The sequence below is a fragment of the Peromyscus leucopus genome, chromosome 13, assembly GCF_004664715.2.
Source record: "Peromyscus leucopus breed LL Stock chromosome 13, UCI_PerLeu_2.1, whole genome shotgun sequence".
NCBI lineage: Eukaryota > Metazoa > Chordata > Mammalia > Rodentia > Cricetidae > Peromyscus > Peromyscus leucopus.
Window position 1 is genome coordinate 38022339 of NC_051074.1, and position 18047 is coordinate 38040385.

The 18047-nt window shown below is 45.0% G+C and overlaps 1 protein-coding gene across 2 annotated transcripts in view; it reads right to left on the reverse strand.

Annotated features, from left to right (window-relative positions):
- Ttll4 (tubulin tyrosine ligase like 4) overlaps positions 1 to 8322 on the reverse strand; it is a 49000-nt gene extending 40678 nt beyond the window's left edge. For both annotated transcript variants that reach the window (XM_037210259.1, XM_028893038.2), the window contains exon 1: positions 8150 to 8322. The gene's annotated coding sequence lies outside the window, so the exon portion shown is untranslated. The remainder of the gene's footprint in view (positions 1 to 8149) is intronic.
- Positions 8323 to 18047: the final 9725 nt, after the last annotated feature.

Below are 18047 nucleotides of genomic sequence, written 5' to 3' on the forward strand. Positions count from 1 at the left end.
AACAGAAATCTGTGTAACACAGGAATTTACAACCTGCCAGGAGTAATGAGGACTTGACCCTGACCTCTGCTGACCTTTCTCTTCCACTCAATCTATCAACAAGTATTTCCAGCTTCAAAGAAAATTTGTGGGTTTTTGTTGGGGTGTTTCCCCCGCACCCCAAGACAGGCTTTCTCTGTGTAATAGTCCTGGGTAGCCTGAAACTAACAGAGCTCCACATGCCTCTGCCTCCTGAGTGCTGGAACTAAAGGCATGCACCCAGCTCAGGTAAGTTTTTTAATTAATTGTTCCCGATCTCCAGTCATTACCTCAATCAGTTCGCCATCATCTGTCACCAGCTGAATTCTCTACTTCTCCACTCTCCTCTCCTTAGAATCTCTTCTATTTCTTTGGGTGTTAGTGTGTGTGACTCAAGTGCATATGCCACAGTACTCATGTGGAGGTAGGAAGACAGCCTCAAGTGACTGTTGGTCCTCACCTTCTCCTCTCTTCAAGACAGTGTCTCTGTTTTTCCATATTGTATAGCAGGCTAGCTGGCCTGTGAGCTTCCTGCCAGCTTCTGTCTCTGTCTCCCATCTCTCAATAGGAGCATTGGGATTATAGATGCTTGTGTTGTTACGTGGGTTCTGAGGAGTCAAACCCAGGTCTCCATGCTCGAACAATAAGCACTTACCATCTGAGCTATCTCTCCCCCACCCACCCCCGCGTTTCAATGTGTAGCTCAGGATGACTGAATTTGTGGCAATCCTGTTGCCTGGCCATCCTAAGTGCTGTATGTGCTGTGATGTGTCTTTCTGTACGCTGTGAATGTGTGTTGCTCTATTGGTTGATAAATAAAGCTGTTTGGCCAATGGCGAGGCAGATTAAGGATAGGCGGTACATTCAAACTAAAAAGACAGAGGAAGAAAAAGGTCAGGAGACGCCAGCCACCGCCAAAGGAGCAACAAGATGCCAGCAGACCAGTAACGCCACGGTCACGTGGCAACATATAGATTAATAGGAATGGGTTAATTTAAGATGAAAGAGCTAGCTAGCAAGAATCTGAAGCCATAGGCCATACAGTTTGTAAGTAATACAAGCCTCTGTGTGTTTACTTGGGACCCAGCGGCTGAAGGATGTGGGTGGGAGAGACTTGTCCTGACTGAGGCTGGGTAGGACTAGAGAAACTTCTGGCTACATGTATGCATCACCACAAATGGCTCACAATGCTCTTTTTAAAATACAGCTTACAGTCGGGCGGTGGTGGCACACGCCTTTAATCCCAGCACTCGGGAGGCAGAGGCAGGTGGATCTCTGTGAGTTCGAGGCCAGCCTGGGCTACCAAGTGAGTTCCAGGAAAAGGCGCAAAGCTACACAGAAACCCTGTCTCGAAAAAAACCAAAAAAAAAAAAAAAAAAAAAAAAAAAAAAATACAGCTTACAGCCATCAGATGCTCCTGATAGTACAGACCTGTAATCCTAATTACTGGAGGATGATCAGGATGATCATGGGTCCAAGGTTTTCAGGAGCTACAGAAGGAATTCAAGACCAGCTTGGGCAACTCAGTGAAAGACTGCCTCAAAATAAAAAGTAAGAAATGGCCGGTCTGTGGTGGTGGTGGTGGTGGTGTACAATTTTAATCCTAGCACTCAGGGGACAAAGGCAGGAAGATCTGGTCTACAGAGCAAGTTCCAGGACAGAGAAACCCTGTCTCAAAAAAACAAAAAAAGGTAAGAAGTGTTGGGATGTAGCCTAGAGCAGAGCAGTTAGTTGCTTGGCGTGCTTGAGGTTTAATCCCAAATCATATTTTCACTCTCTCAGACACACACAGAGAGACAGAGACACACAGAGAGACAGAGAGAGTCCTTTCTGTTCTGTCCAATCTGCAAGGATACTTTTGCCTTGTTTCCTTAAGCAAGTGAGAAGGATTAGTAGCCTATGCCAAAAAAAGAAAGCAATTATTCATTACACACTGATTAAATCATCTTGGATGTGGCACTGAGAGCTGTAGTTTCCTTTACCTCCTCCATCTAGGTGTTTCTGTAGGTCACCTGGGGAATTTGGGGCACTGGAAACGGTTCATCACAAGGTTCCTGACAGGATTCCTTGATGTAAGTAACCCACCTAGCAAATGGACAGGGCTGAGTGAAAGAATCAAACCTACTTTCTCTGACATGATAAATCCCATACTCTAGCTCCCTAAAGTGAGTTGGAGAAGCAATGAATTGAATAAATTTTGTAGGTTTATTTTTATTTCTCATTGTGTGTATGTATGTAGATACTTGTGAGTATGTGCACATCAGTGCAGGTACCCTTGGAGGCCCCTGGAGCTGGAGTCACAGGCAGTCGTGTGGGGAACTGAAGGCAGGACCTCTGTCCGTATGTGCAGTGATAAGCTCTCAGCCACTGCGTGAGCCACCTCACTAGTCCCAGGCAAACTGATTTCTAGAAATCACACAAAGGTCAAACTCCAGTTTTTAAGAAAGGGAAGGTCAGTACTACTACAAGTGAAGAAAGGTGAAGTCAAGGCAGTCTGGCAGAGCACAGTGCAGGATTGCATCTGAAAGAGTAAACCATGGAAAAGATACGGTCACAACAGCCTGACCCAAGAGGGTAAAACTACAGACTGCTGACAAGGGAAACCAGTTGAAGCTTTAGATGACCAGGCGGCTAGCTCTTCTGAAGTTTTGATGTTTATCAGTTTCCACAGACACCTCAGGCAAACAGCAGTCCTCAAAGCACGGTTCACAGAACCTGACGGAGCCCTGAGACTCTCTCAGAGGTTCTACTAGGTCAGAACTGTTTGTCTACCAGAAAAAAGAGGGTATTTGCCTTTTCCACTGTGCTGACCTTCCCACTGATGGTCAAGAAAGGCAGCGAGGAACAGAGCCACTGCCCCCCCAGCCCAGCTCAGGACAACAGCTGCTTAAAGTCTCCACAGGCGGTACTGACCGGCAGCACACTGAAAGGACAGCAATTTCATGTCACAGTACAGCAATAATTATTGTTACAGCTTCAAATAGTCTATGTGACAACCAAGAGGCAAGATCTGAGGGACAGCTCGTGGTCAGGACCCAGGTGAGACACCGACAGAGCGCTTGGATACACTGGTGGCACACAGTGGCATGGTCTGGAATCCTAGCACTTCCCAGGTAGAGGCAGGGGTTTAAGGCTATTGTCAACCACACAGTGAGTTCCAGGCCAGCCTGGGCTACATGAGACCCTTATCTCAAACAAAGTAAAACACAAACCCACTTAAGCTCATACACTCGTGTGTCACTCGAGTGACTCAACTGCCAGATTTCTTCTCTGTAGAACACCATGTTTACTTGAAAGAATGAATGACATAAGCGACAAAGTCCTTCAGACTTCGGCATCTGGCAGACATTTCTGGAAAATGAAACAAAGTAAAGCCTGTCACTTCAAGTAAACAGCTGATGTGCTTAGTGCCAATGAGAAAATTTGAGCTTCCAAAAGAAAAATCAGATTTTTGGCACAACTGTATCCACCACTTGAAGCAGGACTGTTTTTCTGGAAATTGTGATGATAATACAAATGGCTTTTTATTTTACTTTATATAAACTTTTAACATTTATTTATCGACTTTGTGAGTATGTGTACATGTTAATGTCACAGTATAATATGGAGGCCAGAGGACAACTTTCATGATTCTTCTCTCCTTCCACTATGTGGGTTCCAAGGATTGAAGCCAGGTCATCAGGCTTGGTAGCAAGTGCTATTAGCTGATGAGCATCTCAATGGCCCACTCTTGGTGTCTTCGGACAAGGTCTTGCTATGTAGCACAGGTTGGCCTCAAATGTAAGAGGCCCACTGGTGCCACCATGCCTGCTTCCAAATATGATTGTTTTAATCCTGTGTAAGAAACAGGACAGTGTTTGAAGAGCTGTATAACTCAATCAGTGCCTACCACATGATATCATGGAGTCAAGAATACATACAAACTGGTGTGGTGGCGCACACCTGTGGTTATTCCACACTATGAGACTGATGCAGTAAAATCTTAAAATTCTAGAAAAATCTGAGCTCCCCAGTGAAACCTCAACTCTGAACAACCAAATAGCAAACAAACACACACACACACACACACACACACACCTGACTAGCATGACTGACGCACGCACGCACGCACCCCAATAATACTTGAAGATGAGAAAACTCAAAGAGCTTTCTGGAATGCATGAAGCAATCAAAGGGGAGGTCTGAGAGCAGCACTGCCTATCCAGAACACATCCAGGAGGCCTCTAAAGGACAAGGTTCTGGGTATTTCAGGGCCCAAGAGAAATGAGCACTGTCATTTCCCAGCTCTCACAGAAAAGGTGAAAAGTTCAGGGTGTTGGAGATAAAAACAAAACATCTTTCTCTGTTTTTTTTTTTTTGGTTTTTTGAGACAGGGTTTCTCTGTGTAGCTTTGCGCCTTTCCTGGAACTCGCTTATTAACCCAGGCTAGCCTCGAACTCACAGAGATCCGCCTGGCTCTGGCTCCCGAGTGCTGGGATTAAAGGTGTGCGCCACCACCGCCCAGCTTCTTTCTCTGTTCTTTACTGGCAGGTCAGGGCATCTGGTCCCAAGCTAAAATCCAGGGAGATTATGATCAGACAATTCCAAGGTCACAGAGTCTGGTGGGAAAACGAACCCCAACTCCAGATCTTAAGTGCTGAACAGACCCTGCAGCAGGCTCACTTCCCTTTAGTGACGGCTCTCCATCCACACGGCCATTCTTTTCCTTGGCCGTGCACTCCTGTCTTCCTCCCATGCTCCCCCCCCTCCCCCTCAGTGCTATCTCCTCTGAGCTCAGTCTTCTCCCTAGGCTAGGGACACTGCTCCCCGCCACTCTCCCAAGCAAGCCTCTTCCACTGCAACCACCTCCTCCACTCAAGAGCGCCAGACCTACAAAACGGCTTCCTGGGCCCTTCTTCCTGGACACGGTGTGGATGATTCTACTCCAAAATGTAACTCTGATCTTCCCCTCACAGCTGTGGCTCTGTGTAGCTCTTAACAGTCTCCTGACCCAGGTGGCCACTAAGGGTGGAAACCCAGACCATTCCACTCTAACCCTTGTCCACCTTTCTTCACTCTGCCAGATTTCACATCTTTCTAGGCTCTGCATCCCCACAGTACCAACCATGAAAATCTTCACTATCTCTGGATGGCCATTTTCTCACTGGCTCCTTAGGAGAGACCAGGAGTTAGACACTCCTTGATAGGCGGAAAGATGGCGAATTTCCAAGATGGCCAGCTTCTTCCTCAACCTCCACCCTTGAAAGAAAAAAAAACCAACAACAACAAAACTGGGGCTGGAGAGATGGCTCAGTGGTTAAGAGCACCGACTGCTCTTCCAGAGGTCCTGAGTTCAATTCCCAGCAACCACATGGTGGCTCACAACCACCTGTAATGAGATCTGGAGCCCTCTTCTGGCCTGAAGGGACACATGCAGGCAGAACACTGTATACATAATAAATAAATAAATCTTTAAAAAACAAAACAAAACTGCCATGCCCCCTGCTGATGGACTGGCTCAACAAATTCAAGGTCTAATTAGGACATGTCACACCACAGTTTTGGACCAACCAACCATCCTGTCTTCAAACTGACCAACCCTAAAATAGGGGAGGACTCTCCAGAGGCTTTAAAATCCCCAGGGGTTGAGAAAAGACTAGATTTTTGGCTTTCCAAGTCCCCTCTCTGTTTTGCAGAGGATTTTTTTCTGTGTGTCTGGTTGTGCATATTTCCTCGCCCCCCACCCCAATAATTTAACTGATAGCCTTTTTGTGGCGCTAGAGATCTCTCTGCTTCTGCCTGTTGCGATTCAGATTTTTCCTGCCTTCTAATTCTTTAACTGGCAGAAAAAATGAACTAATCAAGACCCCTAAGCTGTATCATTTCTAGACTGTGTCACTTGGCTCTAGTCTGAAATCCTCAATCAACCTACCCACCCACCCTTCTGTACTCTTAGACACAAACCTGACATTATTTTCCTGCTTTTTTATCTTTACATGGAAAAATATACTCATAATTTTACTCATTTCTTTCCATAAGAATTTTTTTGTTTTGTTTTTTTGAGACAGGGTTTCTCTGTGTAGTTTTGGTGCCCTGTCCTGGATCTCGCTCTGTAGACCAGGCGGGCCTCGAACTCAAAGATCCACCTGCCTCTGCCTCCCAGGTGCTGAGATTAAGGGCGTGAGCCACCACCTCCCTCCCCAGCCCCATAAGAATTTTAAATTGTGTATTCCAAGCCAGACACAGTAACTCACACCCATAATTACAACACTAGAGTTCAAGATCACCCTGAACTATAGAGAGTGAGTTCAAGGCTAGCCTGGGCTACTTAGTTGAACCCCTCCCCCTTTAAGAAACAGCCAGGACTACTTAAGAGACCCTATCTCAAAAACACCCCCTCCCCCGCCAAAAAAAAAAAGAGAGAGAAAAAAAGAAATCACAGCTAGGCAGTGGTGGCACAACCTTTAATTCTAGCACACCAGAGGCAGAGGCAGATGGATCTCTGAGTTCAAGGCCAGCCTGGTCTACAGAGCAAGTTCCAAGATAGCTCTCAATGAATGAATGAATGAATGAATGAATGAATGAAAGAAAGAAAGAAAGAAAGAAAGAAAGAAAGAAAAGATCTAGTCACATTTAACTGCTGTATTTTTCTGAACTCAGAATACCCACAAAACGAACAATCTGCACAGCCAGTAATGTGTATTAGGGAAAGACAGGAAGGAACTTATCGGGGTTTAGAAGGTAGCTTAATTACTAGAGGCTTTCCTGTAATCAGCATCTCCAAAGCATTCTTAGTATGGCATTTAAGAAAAAAAAATTTCTTTTGCTTTCTCATATAAATTTGCAATATGTGAAAGACACATTCCCTCCCTTTCCTTTTAGGACCCTCTTAGAAAAGAGTTACCTAGAAACTGTTAAGTCAGGAAGTGGATTCATTTAAACTTATAATGTGAAGTCTTAGGCCCTAATAACCCCAGCTCAAAAACCACCGCTCTGGAGGAGACAGTTCTAATGCAGCAAAGCCCCCCGAAACCGTTTTTGATCCCTATGAACGTTCCTCTTGCCATCTGTTATAGAAATGGCCCATAACAAACAACTCCACTCTGCTCTTTCCAAGCCTTGCTGTATCTTTTTTTAAAGCTACTTTGTAACTTGAATGTCTTCCCACCTCTTATTCCCACAGAACATTTGATAAACTTTTAAGACCAGGCTTAAGAGTCCAAGTCAGTAAGTAGCCAGTAACATTCCCGGCAACAAAGGGGATAGTTTTATGCAAATAATCCCCGTATTTATTGCAACAAATGAAAGCATAGGATCCGAGGATGTCTTCTCTCAAAGGGTCCTCCAGATTATTGCAGATTGGCCAAATGAACAAGCGCTGAAATAAAGGATGAGATTTGGAATATCCAACATGACTCCATAAAGGATGGGTTTCAAAGAAGGATTAAAACATTTCCAAGATTCAGAACTGGAATGTAAAGACTGGAGGTTGGGTGACGTATTTTTCTGAACAAGTCTCGGTTAAGTGCTCCATTTCTGTCACAGCACATACCACACAGTATGACAAATACTTGATTAAAAAATTCCCCGTTCTGTAAACTCTTGAAAGCATGTTTGTCTTGCTCGCCAATGTACCCTCCCTAGGACCTTCCTTGGTGTGGCTTCGCTCATTACCTACTACTTGTCGATGTTTATATATATAAAAAAAACTGTTTGTAAATGATTAAATGAAGAAATGGCTAGATAAATGAGTTCAATTACATAGGATCGCAGCTCCTGCTTGGACTCTAGAGAAGTGCAGACGGATAACTGAGAGTGGGATCGAGGAAAAGCAGGCCTTGAGAAGAGCCTGGGCTCCAACCCAAGCCAGAATTTAAACCGCAGCGCGGCGGGAAAGAGGACACGCTGGAGCCAGGACCGAGTAGGCTGCGGGGCTCGGGCCACCCGAGAAGCCAGCTAAGTTCTCTCCGCGTGGCGGCTGCCCGAGGAGGGCTCGGGAGCGGGCCGGGGAGGAGGCCGCGGTGCCGGCCTCACCGGAGAATGGCGAAGTGGCGGACCGGAAGCGGGGCTGGGGGCCCGTGCCAAAGGCCGGGGCCGAGGCAAGCGGGAGCGGCCGGCCGGGGTGGGGCCCCAGCTCCGCGGCCACACTCACCTAGGGTACCCTCCTCCTTCACCACGGCTTGGCGCCGGCTCCGCGCTGCTTCCTCGCTGCGCCTGCTGGGCGAGCGGGCGACCTCAGGTGTCCCTGGCAACCACGCTCTGCCACGCGACCCGCACTCCGCCGCCGACGCCGCCGGCCGTCTGCCGCGCACTGCGCGCGCCCCTAGCGGACAGACCGAAGGCCAGGAAGGGGCGGGAAAGGGGGCGGGCCCGAAGCAGGCGCGCCGAATCCGAGCGCTTATGCTGCCTAGAGAATGGACGGGAGAGGGGAATGGAGGGGAAGGGGGGAGGTTTAAAAAAAAAAAAAAAGTGCAAGAGAGTTGCGCACGCGCAGCCTTGGTGGCACTCTGGAACTCTGCGAGCGGAATTCTGGGAACTGTAGTCCTGCAGTGAAAGGCTCCGTTCTGGGAATCCACGACTCAATTCATTCTACCTAACCACTATGGACTCTCTCTGACCGTGCCGCGCCCAGACTCTATTAAAGAATGTCCACTAAAATTCCATGAGTCAGATAAGAAGAGGTAGCTCAAGCCACTTTGACTCCCTCCCACTCACCTTTCTCTAAATTCAATCATGTAGAGGAGGGACAGGACTAATCGGGGGCGTAACTACAACTACCTACCTGCTCTGTGAGCTTCAAGGGAGGACTTGAAGAACTTTTACATTCTCACCCCACACAGAAGAGATCTGCCTCCTGTTTCAGATGTCATTGGACCTATTGAATTTTAAGAACTACAGAGACAGTTGGAGGGCAAAAGGATCTTTCTCAGAGAGCAAGCTACAGAAATTTAGAGAATAATCAATGAGAAGATGAACCTGATGGAAATAATTTAAATCACAACAAGGACGCTCAACAAAATATTTAGGCGTCTTTGGTGGATGGTAAACTATTAAAGGATTACTTGGCCGATCTTAGATCAGGAAAGCTAGGGTAGTCGTCCAGTTTGTCTCCTGGTGTGATTTAGATTACACAGCAGTATTTATGAAGGGCAACATATTTTATAAAACGTTAAATTTTAACAGAATTTTAAAAATTGAATCTGAATCCAATCAAGCATTGGCTGTAATTTCCAGTATAGAGGATATAAAAGGAAACAACTGAAAAAATGTTATAGTCAGATAAATACAGAATTTGAGCCAATATGCAGTATGAACTTTCTTCGACAAAATGGAAGAGCTGTGGCTAGAAGAAAAACCTCGTGGTTAAGAGCACACTACCCTTCCAGAATACCTGAGTTCCATTCCCAGGACCCATGTTGTGTGGCACACAGCTGCTGTAAACTCCAACTCCATGGTATCTGACATCCTCCTCTGATGGCTGAAGGTACCTGCAGTCACTTGGACATAACCACCTGCCCCCCCAACACACACATAAATAATTTTGGGGGGGGCAGGTTTCAAGACAGGGTTTCTCTGTGTAATAGTCCTGACTGTCCTGGAACTCAATTTGTAGGCTAGGCTGGCCTCAAACTCACAGAGATCTGCCTGCCTCTGCCTCCCAAGTGCTGGGATTCAATGTGTGTGCCACCACCGCCTGGCAAATATTTTTTAAGAAAGGAGAGAAGCCGGGCAGTGGTGGCGCACGCCTTTAATCCCAGCACTCGGGAGGCAGAGGCAGGTGGATCTCTGTGAGTTCGAGGCCAGCCTGGGCTACCAAGTGAGTTCCAGGAAAAGGCGCAAAGCTACACAGAGAAACCATGTCTTGAAAAACCAAAAAAAAAAAAAAAAAAAAAAAGGAGAGAAGTGTTTTAGATGATAATATGTAAGAGGTGGGGTCAGCTAGATGGCTCAGCAGATAAAGATGCTCACTGCCCTGAAGATCTAAGTTCAAGCCTTAGGACTACATGGTGGAAAGAGAGAACAAATTTCACAAAGGCCTTCTCTAACATCCACGACTGACACATTTGTAGTAACTTCTTATGAAAGCCACAGGAAACGAAACCACGTATTTTGACTTTTGGTGACTAAGGAGGTATTCTTGTTTTCTGGGGAGCATAGAAGTTCTGAGGGTGTAGATGGCATAATGTTAGTGGTTTGTTATTGTTTTAAAATACGGCAGGAAGGGTAGGGGAGGTGATTCAGTCAGTAAAGTGTTTGTTGAACAAGTATGAAAAACTAGGGGTTGGGGATTTAGCTCAGTGGTAGAGCGCTTGCCTAGCAAGCACAAGCCCTGGGTTCGGTCCTCGGTTCCCCCCCCCACCAAAAAAAAAAAAAAAAAGAAAAAGAAAAACTAAGTTCATACCAGGAGGCAATACTCTGGAGGCAGAAGCAGGCAGATCTCTGTGAGTCCTAGGCCAACCTGGTCTACAGAGTTGAGTTCCAGGACAGTCAAGGCTACACAGAGAGACCCTGTCTTAGATCCCTTATTCCCCCAAAAGAAAAAAAAAGCTCATATCCCCAGCACCCACATAAAAAGCTGGGCACAGTTGTGCAGGCCTGTAATCTCAGTGCTTGGAAGGTAGAGAGAGGAGGATCCCTTCTACTTGTTGGCCAGTCCATTTAGCTTATTGGTGGGCTCCAAGTTCAGTGACAGACAGTATCTCAAAAATTAAGATTGAGAGTGATTGAAGAAGCCACTCCACATAAACTCCCTCTGTACACAAACATGTACATACATAAAAAATGTAAGTAACCAAATAAAATGCTATAGGAAGATCAAGGGTACCACCTTACCTAGAGAGAATGCTTACCTAGAGAGTATGCACAAGGTTATGGATTCAGTTCCCATCACAAAAACCAAACAGCTGGACATGGCAGAATACACTTTTAATCCCAGCACTCTAGAGGCAGAGGTAGGTGGTCTCTACTAGTTCAAGGTCAGCCTGATGGAAATAAAGAATTCCAGGCCAGCCAGAACTACATAGTGAGATGCTATCTTAATAACTAAGTTAATACATAAATAACCAAAAGAACAAGAGTAAGAAACCCTAACACCTACAGAAAACACACCTTAGTAGTAAGGAGTACAGTTATGATCCAGGTCTGTCTGTCTATCTGCCTTCCTTTCTTTTCCTTCTTCCCTCCCTCCCTCCCTTAATTCCTTCCTTTTTTGTCTGGTTTGTTTTTTGAGACAGGGTTTCTCTGTGTAGTTTTTGTTTTTTGTTTGTTTATTTGTTTGTTTGTTTTTTGTTTTTTGTTGTTTTTCGAGACAGGGTTTCTCTGTGTAGCTTTGTGCCTTTCCTGGAACTCGCTTTGGAGACCAGGCTGGCCTTGAACTCACAGAGATCCTCCTGCCTCTGCCTCCCGAGTGCTAGGATTAAAGGCATGCGCCACCACCGCCCGGCTATCTCTGTGTAGTTTTGGTGCCTGTCCTGGAGCTCACTCTGTCGCCCAGGCTGGCCTTGAACTCACAGATCTGTCTGCCTCTGCCTCCCAAGTGCTGGGATTAAAGGCGTGTGCCACTAGCAGCATGCCATCACTGCCCAGCCCAGCCAGGTCTTAGTTCCTAATACATTTTTCCATGAAAGGGAACCAAGCATCTTTGGAAAAGAGATTGATTCTAGGCTTCAGCAGAAAATATATGAGCCTGGAGTCTCTTGTCATCAGGGAAGGAAGCCTTGCATACAGCCACACGCACACATAACCTCCCACAATGGTAGGAAAGAAGTGTGTCACTGAAATTAATTGAAAGAGCTCCCAACAGACAAGGCTGAAACAAATTAGGAACAAAGTAAAGAAATACTACTTCCTAACCCAAATAACCATGTGTCCTTGGAATCATTTGGTACCTTAATAGAAAGGACAAATCTGGAGAAGAAATCTAAGTATGTAGACACTCCATCGTGAAGGGGGGAGGGGAGTACCCCCTCTCCTTAATTATGAGTAATGCCTGTGTGGGGCAAAGAGAGTTGTTTACAATGGAGAAATCCTACAAACAGAGTAGGATATGGTGCTTGTATACTTATAATCTCAGCACATGGGAGACTGCAGTGGAAGGCTTGTCGGAGGCCAACCTGGGCGGCGTGGTGAGTTCCATGCTGGCCAGAGCTACATATGAGACCACGTCTTAAAAAATAAAACGATGCCACACACTTGCGCGGGTTGACCGAGGTCAGCATCAAAACATGAATCGTGCTCATAGAATGCACTTGGGGTATGTGGGCACCTTGCGTCTGCTGTCAGAGGTGGCACTGGCTCCTTTGTATGTGTTTATGTGGGAGTGAAAGTGGGCACCGGCGATGACATCAGAAAGGGGATGTGATGGATCTCGGCTGTCAACTCGCCTGGAATCAGAAATCAACTAAACTCTGTGCAGTGCTGTGAGGGGCTTGCTTGACCAGATTACTTGAATCCTGAAGACCGTCCTAAACGGGGGCAGCTCAGATAAAAGGCCGAGGAAGAAGGAAACGTTTGCCTTTTTCCTGCTCGTCTTCACTCTTGCTGGAAAGTTCGTGCATCCATCCTGTCATTACTGAACTCTTTCATTGATATTAAAATGAGTTTCTTTGGGCTTCCAGTATAGACTAGAGACCAGCAGCTCTCCAGAATATTCTATATCTTCAACACCAGATTAGGATGCTTAGCCATTATTTGGCCTTGTGACTGAACAACTACAGGATTTCAGGTTCTCTACTGTGAGGCAGCCATTGATTTTGTTTTTGTTTGTTTTGAGCTGAGGATCAAACCCTGGGCCTTGTGCTTGCTAGGCAAGTGCTCTACCACTGAGCTAAATCCCCAACCCAAGGCAGCCATTGTTAAACTACCCAGACCATATTGTGTAAGCCAATGTAATAAGTCCCCTTTTGATACATACGTTCATCCTGTCAGCTCTGTTCCTTTACAGCAGTGATCCTCAGCCTTCCTAATGCTGTGACCCTTTTAATACAATTATTCGTGTTGTGGTGACCCTCAACCATGAAATTATTTTGGTTGCTACTTCATAACTGTAATTTTGCTACTGTTGTGAATCATAATGTAAAATATCTAATATATAGGATATCTGATGTGTGACCCCTGGGAAAGGGTCGTTTGACCCCCAAATGGACCTAGACTCACAGGTTGAGAACCACTGCCTTAGAGGATGCTGACTGCTCCAGGAATCACAAAAGACCGAAAAGAGATCTGAAGGAGGAGGGTGGAAAGGGTGATAAATAGTACACACGAGACATGAAAGCAGAAAGGGGACCATTGGAGATGGAAGGCTACAGGGCATGGGACAGGAGAGAGGTCAGGAGAGAGAGCAACCAGAACAAGGCATGAAAATGCCATAAATGCAACCTGCTGCTCTGTAGAATAATTAAACATGCAAATTTAAGTCAGGCAAAAAGGTACACACCTGTTCAGGAGACTGAGGCCACAAGATGCTTGAGTCCAGGTGTTTGAGCCCTGATATTAAATAAATAAATAAATAAATAAATAAATAAATAAATAAATAAATAAATAACAACAAAAAAAACCCACTCAGGCTGGAGAAATGGCTCATGGGTCATGAAAGGCTCTTTGGACTGGACTCACTCATGTCAGACAACTTGCAACTGCCTGTAACTCCAGCCCAGAGTTATAGCCCAGATGCCCACCTCTGGTCTCCTCAGGCACTCACATGAACATACCCACACACAGACACGTGAATAATTACAAAAGTAAAATCTTTTTAAAAGAACACTTTTGTTTCCTTTTTTTTAAAAAAAAAAAAAATGGCACTTTATTTTCCTTTGTTGCTATGATTTGAGATAGGGTCTCTCTGTGTGGCCCTGGCTGTCCTAGAACACCCTCTGTATACCAGGTTGGCCTCGAACTCAGAGATCCACCTGCCTCTGCCTCCAAGCGTTGAGATTAAAGGCGTGCACACCATGCCCAACTAACACTTTACTTTCTTAACTTTGGTAATCTTCCTCCCCAAATTCTAAAACCATAGTCTACCCGCTGGGAAAAAAAAAAAAAAAAAAAAAAAAAGTGAGATAAACTACATGGGAGGGTGTTCTGAAAAATAACACGACCAGTATACCCCAGAAACACTAAAAACAAGGAAAGTCTGAGAAATTGTTTCATCCAAGAGAAGCCTAAGGTGACAGCTAAATGTAACATGTATTGGATCCTAGAACAACAAGGAAAGGACATCAGATAAAATAGGGCTGGCGAGATGGCTCTGCTCTTCCAGAGGTCCTGAGTTCAATTCCCAGCACCCACATGGTGGCTCACAACCATCTGTAATGAGATCTGGTACCCTCTTCTGGCATAAAGGCATACATGCAGATAGAACACCTATGTAAAATAAATAAAAGGGGGGGGGACAGGAAAGAGGAAGGAGGGGAAACTGCAGGATGTAAAATAAATTTAAAAAATTAATAAAAAATAAAAAGAACAAATCTTAAGAAGATACCTTTATTAAAAAAAAAAAAAAGCCAGGTGTGGTGGAGCATGACTTTAATCCCGGCACTCGAGAGGTAGAGGCATGTAGGTCTCTGTAAGTTTGAAACATGCCTGGTCTACAAAGTGAGTTACAGGGCTGTTAAACAGAGAAACTCTGCTCTGAGAAGCAAAAAAAAAAAAAAAAAAAAAAAAAGGCTAATAATATGCCTGTGTTGTATAACACTTTAAGTATTAACAAGATATCAAAATATGTAATGTGCAATATCCTAAATAATAGAGGAGATAGAGACAGGGTATAAATGAACTGTCCACCCTATTTTTCTACAAATTGAAATCTATTCTAAAAATAAAGCATACATATTGAAAAATACATCAACTGAAGTCTGCCTATACTATATTAACGGAGTGATTAGAAGCAGCTTCATCAATAATGGCAAAAAGCAAGCTGTTTGGGCGGGAGCTCCACCTCAGTCCCTAGCACCCTGGCATCCTATACCCAAAGAGTCTGGAATGTTCTGGTGGAAGATCCACCTCAACTCTCCTCCCCATCTCTTTCCCCAAACCCACCCCTTCAAAGCCTGCCAAACATGGCTCCCCCCCACCCAGAGGCTCAAGACTACACCCACAGGGTATATAAGCTGCATCCTAGAAAACAAACACGTGGTTTTCTGGTCTCTCTTCCACGTCTCCTCTCCTGGGGGGGCTGGAGAACTGCCCAGGAACACTTTACCAATTAAACAGGGGCTTTTTCTAATTCAGTCTGATTTGGATTGCTGCGTTGGCGGAGAGGCTTATCAGAATACAAAATCTCATCACAAGAAGCAGTTGGAGCTGATCCGTGATTTGTAGTGTTTTCAGTCTCCCTCAGTTAAGTTTCTTTTTGCAGCAGGTATTGGTTCATGCAGACACTCCTAACTTGTCAAAATGTTGAGAATGGTGACTGCTGAGCACAAAGCCATGGACAGGATATCCGTATTGACTCCATCCCTATCCCAGGTGCAGGGAACTTTGCAAAAGATAGGGTAGGAAGGATGTACCCGCTGTGCTAAGTGGTGTGTGCCTTTAATACCAGGACCCAGGAGGCAGAGGCAGGGGCAGATAGAGCTCCGTGAGTTTGAAGCCAGCCTGGTCTACAGTGTGAAATTCCAGGCCTGCCAGGGCTACCTAGTGAGTCTCTCTCTCAGAGTGAGTAAGGGTGGGGAAAACAAGGGGGGAAAAGAGAGAGAGAGAGCTGGTGGTGGTGGTACTTGCCTTTAGTCCCAGCACTCAGGAGGCAGAGTCAAACGGATCTCTATGAGTTTCAGGCCAGCCTGGTCTAGAGAGTGAGATCTAGGACAGGCACTAAAACTACATGGAGCAACCCTGTCTCAAGAAAAAAAAAAGAAAGAAAGAAAGAGAGAGAGAGAGATACAGAGAGAGAAAGAGAAAGAGAGACAGAGAGAGATAGAAACACAGACAAACAGAGAAAAGGAGAGCCTGAGACTGGGGAAGAGAGTTGTGCATGGCGCGTGAACTCAGAACAGATGAGGCAACCTGAACATGATCAAGCCAGTCAAAATTCCAGCATGATTGCTGTAGGGGATCCTGAGGCCCCACTCCCATCTGAGGAACTCTTGGTAGTTGATGGCTGCTGAGGGAGAGTCATTTTTCTTTGGGGATGTGGTCACTGATGTTACCCATGTTCCAGTGGATAGCTCCACACCCATGACCATGTGAACAGCATTAACTGGGCTCAGTAGGTTATTTAAAAATAGAATAAGAAAAACATGAAGCTGGGAATGAGATATGTAGGAGCAGGCAAAGGGAGTTTGGGACAGGAGTGGGTATGATCAAAATACATTGCATACATGCATGAAGTTTTCAAAGAATAAATTAATAGGTTTTCTGTAGCCCAATAATAGGTTTCTGCAATGACACAGTAAGCCAGATCAAGCAGAACTGAAAAAGTAGAAGAACAGGTATATTTGAGTAAAGCAACTCCCAGGTGAGATCTTCAGTCTGAGATTGAGGCTAGGAAATCACACACTAGAACTAAAGTAGGGAGTTTATATAAGTTGTAGGCAATGGGTGATGATGTGTCTGCCACAAGCTTGGTTTATGCCCATGTATGGTCAAAAACTGAATACTTTAGGCAGGGACTTGGCTGCTGGCAACTTCAGGGGAGGTACTGCCATAGCCACTAAGAATGTGGAACTGGGTTTTTCTTGTGGGCTGCAAGAATGTATTATAGAGATTCAGCTGTATATTAAATCTATACCTAGAAATTTCAAGGTATTTTTCTAGAGAAAGCCATTTATCATGGAATTTGGTGTTATTCAATTTTTAATATTTCAGCTGTCTTCTACTATGAAATTCTTGTGTGCCCATATACTATTAGACCATATTGGCAAACAGTGTAAGCTTCTCAGATGCTGATCCTCTCTCTAGGTAACTAACTCCCCCACAGAGTCTAGGAGACAAGCAGGCTGTAGATGCATAGCTTTGCTTCTTATGCAAGTGAAGCTCAGACGATCCCTTGCCTTCAGGCCTAATGGCATTCCCAAGTGCAATTGACTCAGGACAAAGGAGGTTTTTGCATATCCAGGTGGAGTAAAGAGTGAGGCAGAATTCCTGGGGGCAGAGAGTCCTGTGGCAAGGAGATAAAGAACAAGTCAGTTTTTTTTTTTTTTGTTTTGTTTTTTTCTGTAGAGGGTAGACAGAGCCACATGGCCAGAGAGAAGGGAGAAAGGCAGAGATTCTGTAGCTGGTAGGTCAGATAGATGTCTTGTAGAATTTTCTCAGAGCCAGGAGTAAGGAGCAAGGAAAGAAAGGTGCAGGATGAAGGAACAGAGGACGAAGATGAGGTCAAAAGCATAGGAGCTTAGTAAAACTATGAGGATAGGAAAAGTTGGGCACAGGGAGGAGTTGAGTGTGAGGACTGAGCTGAAGCTGTACAGATAGAATTTTGTCATAGAGGAATAAAGTAAACAGACAGAGAGCATGGTATACTTAGATTCTTCCCCTGAAGACAATTCTCACCATTCATGGTTTCTCTTCTGGGCCCCTAGTCCATTAATAATATTTGAGAGGTTTTTTTGGGGCCTTCCCTTTGTTTGGAGATCTCTCTTTGAGTGGGCAGGGTTTGGAGAGAGAGAGGAATAGGGCTTTCCGGATCATGCAGGGACAAGCTGGAGGTTCCAACTGAACATAAATACTAATTTAAAAATGGCAAAAAGTAACATGATATGGTACACTAGGAAAACACATTACCTAAATAGTGTCCCTGCCAAAAATGACTAACAGGAAAACAAACCTCAGAGAAATTTGACCTGTTCTCTTTGAAAGTGTCAACCAATGTCATAATAGACAAGCCAAGGCTATAAGGTGGTTTCCGGGGTTGAAGAGATGTGACAGCCAGAGGTGGTAACACATGATGCCTGTGGACTGAGGCAATGTTTAATTGTAAGACATAGATTACAATATTTTAGAGATGTCAATTTCCCTAATTAAAGACACCATAGTTATACAAGGAATATCCTTGCTCTTAAGAAATTTGCACATTATCTTAACAGTGGGGGTGGTGGTGGTGGTGGTGTTTGAGA